This window comes from Merops nubicus, unplaced genomic scaffold (genome assembly GCF_000691845.1).
Source record: "Merops nubicus isolate BGI_N331 unplaced genomic scaffold, ASM69184v1 scaffold8323, whole genome shotgun sequence".
NCBI classification, from domain to species: domain Eukaryota; kingdom Metazoa; phylum Chordata; class Aves; order Coraciiformes; family Meropidae; genus Merops; species Merops nubicus.
Genome location: NW_008599537.1, coordinates 21,759 through 30,648, shown reverse-complemented (window position 1 = coordinate 30,648; position 8,890 = coordinate 21,759). Strand labels below are relative to the sequence as shown.

At 39.7% G+C, this 8,890-nt stretch overlaps 1 protein-coding gene across 1 annotated transcript in view; it reads left to right on the top strand.

The window, feature by feature from the left end:
* LOC103770162 (sodium- and chloride-dependent GABA transporter 3) overlaps nt 1-8,890 on the top strand; it is a gene marked incomplete at its 5' end in the record, with an annotated part of 49,517 nt that overhangs the window by 24,080 nt on the left and 16,547 nt on the right. The gene's annotated exons all lie outside the window — the stretch shown is intronic.

The following is an 8,890-nucleotide window of genomic DNA, read 5'->3' as shown; positions in this document are numbered from 1 at the left end:
GAGCAGAATGCAAGGAATGGATTTATTCACTTTGAATGTCTGCATCTTCTAAGTGTTTGGGTTGTTTTTGAGAATAGAAGAGTACTTCCAAGTATGAAATGAAAAATGTCTTTTGTGGAGTTGCATAGCACAGACATTCAGCTGATTTTTGTGTTAGCTGCTATTGAAGAAAATAATTCAGTTGATTATGATAGAGTGGCTAGAGAATAAATGAAAACTCATTCATTTTCATGTCTTTGAGCAGAGATTTCAGTTGATGGCAGTGAATTGTCCAGAGTAGAAGTTTTTGCACCTTTTGCAGCTAAAACCGCTGCACATTCCTGGCTTCTGGGGCAGATGTAGCTGGTTTGGCCTCTTCTACAGCTGCTCAACAGAGCATTCTGCATTGAAACTGAAAATATCTAAAATTAATCTGTCTGCCTTTTCTGGTGGGGTGCCATGTGAATGTATAATGTTCTTATCTTGATTAGCATACAAGGAACATAGGAAATGGGGGAAAAACAAACAAACAAAAAAAAATCCCAACAAAACAAATCAGCATATCCTGTCCCCCACACATACTTGTTGCTCTCCTTGCAGTGTTTATGTATCCAGCCTTCATAGAGCAGCTTACTTACCATCCTGCTGCTCTCTGCTATCATCAGCTATGTGACACCTTGCCAAACATAATGATTCGTGATGTAGTTTAATGTTCTTCATAATGAGAAAGCTAGAAAAAAAATTAATTGGAATAAGATCAGAGGTAAAATGCTCAGTCCTCTACTACTGCCTATCTTATAATTTTTCTTAGAAGATGAATTTATATATTCATAAAAATGTAACTTGTAGCAAAGGAATGCAGTAAACAGCAATTTAAGAAATGTTCTTGGAGTGTTTTTTATAGTTGCACATTACCCTACACTGTGTTGGCAGACTTCAATGAGTAGAATAAATCTTAGTTTCTTAGTGAACTCAGAAGTCCATCTTAGTGATAATGCTGTGTATATACAGCTTTGTAAGGGAAGGCCTGGTATCATCACGGCTCCGGCCTGTGACTTCGGCTAAGCGGAGGAGGGCTCTGGGAGAGTGACTCAGCTAGAATAGAGGAGACGAGGCATGCTGTGTGTTTGCACCGTGGTGTTTGGTGGTTGGTTAAAGCGGGTTTGTTGTGCCTAAAAAGTATGTAAACTAATGGTTGAGTAGTGGCATAAAAAGGCCGTTTTTTTTGTAAATAAAGTTCCTCCTTTGCACCTGCCTGGGGACTCCGTGCTGCTCCGTGCCACCCAGACTGACACAATGCTGTCATTTACTTAAGAAGCATGGGATCCAAGACTGGAAAAATAGTCTTGCAGATAAAAAATGTTAGATCTCACTGCCTAGGAAACTTCAGGCCGCATGGCTCTTTCCAGTGGCAGTGGCAACTATGTGCTCTCTATGTCCTCAATATCAAAATATTATTTTGTGTAGCAGAGTCCAGTGGCCCTGGAGTATATGTGCAGGAAAAACATACCATTATGTACGGGCATGGTTTGCTTCATTTAATATAGCTGAGTCACTTTGGTTTCATATGTACCATCACAGTTCTTTTTATTGGTGCCAAAGTAAAATGAAGGTCTCTTGATCATGAGAGGAAAGAAAAAGGTCCCAGTCTGACCTTGCAACAAGGTCAGGTTGTCTTAGTAGCATCTATCCGTCTGATTGTCCTCTGCATTGCATGTGTAGGCTGAGAGCTGGAGCACCTGCTGTTTTTCTGTGGAGTTACAGGAGAAAGGCCAGCTTGGTTTCAGCTCCTGTTCAGTCAAGTATGTTAGGTAGTGGCTGAAAGCAGTCTGTAACGAGGAACTGGTAGGAAAAGCTATCTGAGATGAAAGGACAGGGTGAAATAGGGATTCTATTTTTTTCCAAAAGTCATTGGAAACAGTATTTTTTTCATCGTATTTTGCTGAGCATATATTTTTGGTTTATCTTCAGTTTTATGTCAGACTTTATTAGACCTATTCTGATCTGTTGTAGCAGTGCTGGGAGCTGTCATTGGGAAGCCCAAAGGTGGCAGTCCCTTAAACACTCCTGCCTGATTCAGGTGGCAGCAGGAGAGGAAGGCAGCCTGGGTTAGGGCCGCAGCTGGCAGATTCTTTTGAAATGGTTTGATTCTGTGAAAGATTCTATTAGAGCTCATAATTAAACATGTTGTTAATTCTTTCATGTCTGGCGGGGGTACTCTTCACATTTTTTATAATTTCTTACAGCCCTGTCTCTTCTAAACCTATATGATGATGAGAGAATGTACTGTACTTTTTCCTGAGACATGAAGCTAAGATCTTTATCTCTGTTTCCTGTCCATCTTCTCTTCTTTTTTTTCTACACTGCATATGGATTTTGGTTTTATTTTTTCAGATCTTGGTTTAGTCTCTTCCTTTTGGGTCTCCTCCTGTCCTGGTTCCGTGTAAAAAGGGGTTCAGGGCAGGACCCACACGGAACAGAACTATGTACTCGCCTCTCCCCCACTCCCTCGAGAGAGAGAGAGAGACACTTTTAAAAAAAATGAAGTATATTGTTCAACAAGGAACAGAAAACGAAAAAGGGGGGTAAGGAAAATAATATATATAAAGATCAGGGGAATAATACAAAAGATAAAATATACAAAACCCTCAGAAATGGTTCCAGGGTCCCACGAAGTGAAAGGAGAACTTTCCTCTCTGAGCTCCAAGGCAGGAGTGAAACAAAAAACCACTCCCTGCCTCTTATCAGAGTGTGTGTGGGAAGGGGAGGGAATACAATGGTTTCACCCCCACCCGGGGTCCTCCCAGTTGCTGGAAGGTCACGCCCCCATTCCAAGCCTCAAACCACAACACCTCCGTTCCTTGAATTTGCCTTTTACAATACATGAAATACCCAGAGAGCTTGACTGACTCCCAGGTGGCTGGGATGTAAACCATGCTTTGGGACCACAGACCCATCAAAGCATGTGCTTCGGAAGCCAGCTAGATGACTAATTCTAGGCTGAACCTTGCAATCTAGTACAGGTAGAGAAGTTCTGTAGCTGACATGAGGTTTTTACTTTTTCTGCACACTCCCCGCATATTGTGAGAGACACTGCTACGTGAACACTAAACCTGTCATGATGTGTAGGACTTAAAGTCTAGTAACGTCCTATTTAAGTCTGTTTGGGAATAGTTTGTTTTATTCAGGCAGTCTAACTGATAAAAAGGTCTGCAACTGTTCTATGTCTGCACCATAAAATTTCATCTATTATATCCTGAAAGCACAGGTTTTCTTTTTAAAATTCTTATTTGAAACCAAAGGCAAACTGCTTTTTAAAATACAAACACTGCTGAGATGAATCAAAAAGTAATGAATAATTTAAATTAAAAGAAAATTCAGAAGTGATTGCTTATTCTCTGATAAAATGGGAAATAAATGACTACCAACATTTGGAACATCATGTTTTAAAGAGTGAGCACAGCATTTAACTCGTCTATGAGATCTCCCGTATTCTCAGACAGAGCGCTTCATTATGGAATTGTCATTAACCACCCTGTAGATAAGAATACTTTGAGCTGGGCAGCTGAAGTGAGTGTTCAATCACACTGTTAAGAATGAGAAAAAAAAAAAAGGAAAAAACTGCATATTTATGAAACTACACCGCTGGGATGCATATTTCAGTCAGTGCTCGGACGCTAGCATGAAATTAATTCCCTGGATTTTGATAGAAACACTCAAGGAAGCAAACTTAAGTGTGTTGGGTACAAATATTAACAAACATGTTTATAATGTCTGGCAGATCTGTCAGCTGTAGACTATGGGAAAGGTAATGGGAAGAGAGAGAAACATCATATACCTTTAGTTTAATGGAATAATAATAGAATTGTTCTATGGGAATTATAATAATAGAATTGTTCTAGGTTGGGAGATCATCAAGTCCAATCATTAGCCCAACAGAGCCAGGTCACCACTAAAACATGTTTATCCCAAGAGCTTGTCTACCCAGGTCTTCCTCCATGGCCCAGGTGCTGAGGTGTGAGATACCTGGCTGTGGGTTTGAACTTATAACCTGCCACAAACATCACTTCTGAGTATCACATTTTTAACCAACCTCTCCCACTTCTGCTCAAAACATCCTTACTTTGCATTTTAAGCATCTTGATTTTTTTCTCTAGACAAATAGGCAGAGAGGTACAACGGATACAAATATGAAAGGTAAAATGAAGCTTTTCAGTTGACTACGTGATATATATTTTTTAAAACCACATACCTTTTAGGAGGATCAGACTGAAAATAATGACTTAATTCTCCTGTGCTCCCCAGACGTGGAAAAAATTTACACCTCTTGAGTTACATGCAGCTGTTTGTCGTGACTCAAAAAGCTCATAGATGTGCCAGTTAAAATCACTTTATCCTGGGAGATGTTTCCTGCAGTCACAGGAATATTCCGTAATAGTTGTGTGGCAGTGTTTGCTTTGCTTTAAGAGCAATAAAGGACTTCTGGAACGAGATATGGCCTTAAGTAGTGAAAAATATTCTCCCAGTTCTTTGATAGTGGAGATCACAGGGACAAGGGCTCCTTCCTGAGAGAGGCTGCTGCAGGAATCCCCAGAGATCCTGATCTCTGTGGTTTCCCAGTTCCAGCATGGGGAATTTGTCAGTGTAGCTGTCTGGGAAGACACGAGTCTGCTGGGTGCAACTCACATGTACATGTAACCACACGTGTTACATGAGGCTGTCACAGTCTGGGATGCACATTTCTGGTAAGGCAGCATTGGAGGCATTGGCTGCCCAGCTGTCCAAAGTTGTGTTTTCTGTAATTCTCTACTGTAGCTTTACAGAGCACGGAAAGTAAAGGGAATCTACATAGTTAGAGAAAAACCTGTAATCTAATGGTAATCCTTCAGGTGAGCAATGTTCATTTTTGTTCCATGCATTTTGGAAGTTATAAATAGCACTAACAGGTTTTCCCCAAGGTCTGTTTTGTTCAGGTACAGTGTCAATTAAGCTCATTTTGGAACAGTATTTTGTGTATTTTCACTCCTTGGTTGGCCCTGTAAATACGCTGTGTATTGTTCAGACCTTTACCATCACCAAAAACAGTGCAGCCTTTCAAAGTGATTTATTTCTGCCTTGTCCATGTGCTGTATAAACCTTGGCTATTGTGTTTTCAGTGTATGGCATGACCTCATCTTACTGATGTAAAGTGATGTATAGTGAGACTAAAATAAGAGGCTACCAGTCTTTTGGGGATTTTCAATTCAAAGTTGGTAGATTTGGTTTTTTATTCTGTTTTTAATTTGTTTTTCTATTTTTTTTTTTCACTTGTTCCATACATGGCTTTCATCCAACTTGGTTGCAACAAGTGAACATTCAGTCATTTTGTACTTCACTTTAGACAGCCATTAAATGAGGACTACCCACTTAATGAACATTTGAGAAAGGGCTGGTTCAAGTGATTTATGGATATAACGTCACATAGAAACTTTATAGTAGAGACATGAAAAGAATCTAAATATCCAGAGTAGTATGCTGTTGTCTTCACTACAGCACATCCCCCTTCTTCCTTCTTTAGCCTTCTTCATTCATTGCATGCACAATCATGGCAACAAAAGAGGCAAGGGATCCTTCAGACAACAGGATCCTCTGTTTGAGTACCTCAATTCATCTCCCAGGGCAGAGAGATGAATAGTCATGTAAATGAAGAACATGTCCTAGACCTACACAGAAGGTGGCCAAATTAAGGTTACCTAGGCAGACCTGAGAGCTGGATGTTGGTTGCATTTGAGAGCTGTCCTTTGGAAAACAGTGCTTTCCATTTTTTGTAAAAAAATGTTCTTTTTTATTCTGTTTTATGGAATTACGTTTGTAACAATGTAAGTTAGTTATCAGGAGGACACAGCAGAGACCACTGCTTGTGAGGTAATGGTGAGAGTCAGGAAAGCTGCAACACAAAGCATAGGAAAGCCTCAAAGGGGGATCATGGCACAGATGGTTCTGTTGTTCCCCTTCCCACTCAGAAGAGAGACTCCAAATCTCCACTATATGCCTTATTTCTCCCTGGGGAAAGCAGGCAGTGCCAGAAAGCTGAGGCTTGTTTACTTTGCCTTCTCTCCTTGGAACCAAAGCTTTACCACACGGGCTCCTTGAATAGCTCCTTCTTCCTAGCCAGCAAGAGTTACTTCTCCCAGGAGTCAAAGCAAGAGCTGTGCTGCTGCATTCTGAGTGGGCGTTTGCATTCTTCTCATTTGCCTGTGCTGTGGCTAACGTGGCACTGGACCTCACATGCCTAGAAAATGTCTGTGACGTGGGTGGAAAAATGTAAGCACAGTAGATACAACAGTTCTGTTATTGGGCATTTGGATTTTTTTAAATTTTTATATATAATAAACAAAGGGTTTGTGCTTTAATTTTAATTGTGTTTTGGCTTGAAAACATTTTTAATATGGGATGAAAAAAGTAGTAAGAAACATTTAGTTCCAACTTTTAAAGTAGGAACTAACAAAAGACTATAAAACACTCTCAGTCCCCAAATTTATGAATGCACACTACTGAATTGACTTAATTATTACTAACCAAAGGATTTTCAAGGTACAAAGTTTATAAAGCAAGAACAGGATGTTCTCTGGTACAGGTCCTTTCGTCTGGAAATTACCCATGCTAGAAACAAATCAAGCCCCATCTCATTTCAGAAAAAAACATACCCCTTTTGTCCCAGGCTTTTGGGCAGCTGCTGGCTCCAGAACCCTTGGTTCTGGAGAAACTGGCAACATTTTCTTTGTCTCTGTCCTTCAGAATTTCATTGTTGTGGAGAATTGTGCTACCTTCATTCCATGTACTAAGAAAATGTTACAGCTTCTAGTCTAAGCCAAACACTGCAAATCCAGCGCTCTCAGGAACAATTCATAATGCTTTTGTTGCCATGAGCGAGATGGGGTGACACCTGGATTTGGGAGTGATGTCTACAAGAGTCCATCTGTAGCCACAAGAAGTTCTAATGAGAACAACTCTCCTGAGGTACAATTTAGGAATGATTAAGACTGTGTATGACTTGGACTAATAAATAATTTGCATACCTCAGCAAATTCCCCAGCCACAAACAAACTGCAGTCTGATAATAAATGTCAAGTGGTGGGGGGAGCAAGAATATGAAGAACTGATCTGTGGTATCAACTGCATGGCTTCAAAATGTTGACGTGTCTTGGCTTGTGACAGAAATCCAGCAGTTAGTCCACCTCTCATGTTTTTCCATCTACCGAGAAATCTATCTGTGGTTTCTAAATTTATCTCCCTTTGCCACTTCCTTGATCAGTGGTAGATGTTTTTGCTGTTTCAAAAACCTGAAATTGAAATATTAATGGTCATCACAAATGAAGTGTCACTTATCTGAGTATACAACCCAAAAGAAGTTTTAATGATTCTATTACTCCATTCAGTAAATAAAATTTCTTCCTCCTTTCTGTTTAAACATTAGCTGTAAGTTCTGATGGAATTTTTAGACTGATGTCATATAGTGCAACAAAACCAAAGGGCTCTGCAATCTGATTCAACATTTATAGTATATGTGAACATTTGCTTACAGAACACATTTCTCATAATGTGTTTGCCACTTCTTAAGTTGAAGCACTGCCGAATGTCATGGTCTTTAGAGAAAAATCACTTTATTTCAAGAAAATAATATCACTTTTGGCCAGAATTTTATCTGTTTGTCTAACTAGGTACACAGGACCTCCAGAGGGATGTGCTCACTGCTCCTCTTCCTCAGCAGCTCTGGAGGTTCTTACTTCAGAGTACAATTCTTCTTTGCCCCCGTTTCAACTAGGACTCACTGTCCAAGGAACAACCAGACTTCTGTGGTGCTGCCTTTCCTGCCAACAGGAAAGGCTGTTGTTCATCTAAGGGCCATACAATGCACCGCAACAATACCTTGTGCAAAAACTGAAATGGAAGGAAAGGGCAGATTCTGGATGTGCTGATCCAGTTTCCTAGCTTTTGTTCGTGCTTAAGAAGACCATGCATTTTCAGTTGACCTATGCTACTTACAGCTTTTTGGGAGCCTCCGATCTCGTTAAAGAGCCTGTCTGTCAAAAGGCTTTCTCTGTGCACTTTTTCCCTTACCAAGTGGTGAAACTTTGAGATGTAATCAGCTGTATCTTATTCGTCATGACAGCAATGAAACCATTTAAGCCACTGATGCAAATCAAATGTGATCTTAATGTTATTCCTAAACAGAAAAACTCAAAGCAACTCCAGAGACTAAGGTCTCACTTCATCACGTGTAAAACAAATACATACCCTTCATATATTTATGAGTATTTGATTACTATTATTAGTATTACTGTTATTAGTCTTGAAATCATTACCTGCATTACTTCTTTGTCTCAAACTTAGAGTAGCTAATGGCTACACAGCTATTGCCTCTGGTTATCAGTCAGTCTTTTGTTCCTTCTCAAAAAAGCACTTTGGTTGCTCTGCTTTAAGAAAATGGAAAATCTTACTGAACTCATTTATCCCAGGAAACCAGGAGTCAGAATTTATTGGATTGGAAATAATAGTGCAGCCGTCTAGATGTGGGTTCTTCACCTCGCTCTTGTGGCAAAATCAAGAGTTAAAGGAGTATATTCACCTCCAGTAATAACACACTCAGATTCTAGTCAAATTAAATGAACTGTTAATGTTTTGAGATGAGTTGTGAGGAGAATAATCTATGTCAGCTCAATGCTTCCTTTTTTTTTTCCCCTTTTCTCTGATTTAGAATTTAATATTTCCAGCACTTCAGGATTAGGATATAAATGTTACCATAATGCTGTTTTAAAGCTACTTACTAAGCTCTACAGAACTTTTATTTCTTAATTATGCAGCAACCAGAATAACCATGTCCTGGTGCATAATTGGGGCCATTAAGTATTACTAAAAAAACTCTTTCCTT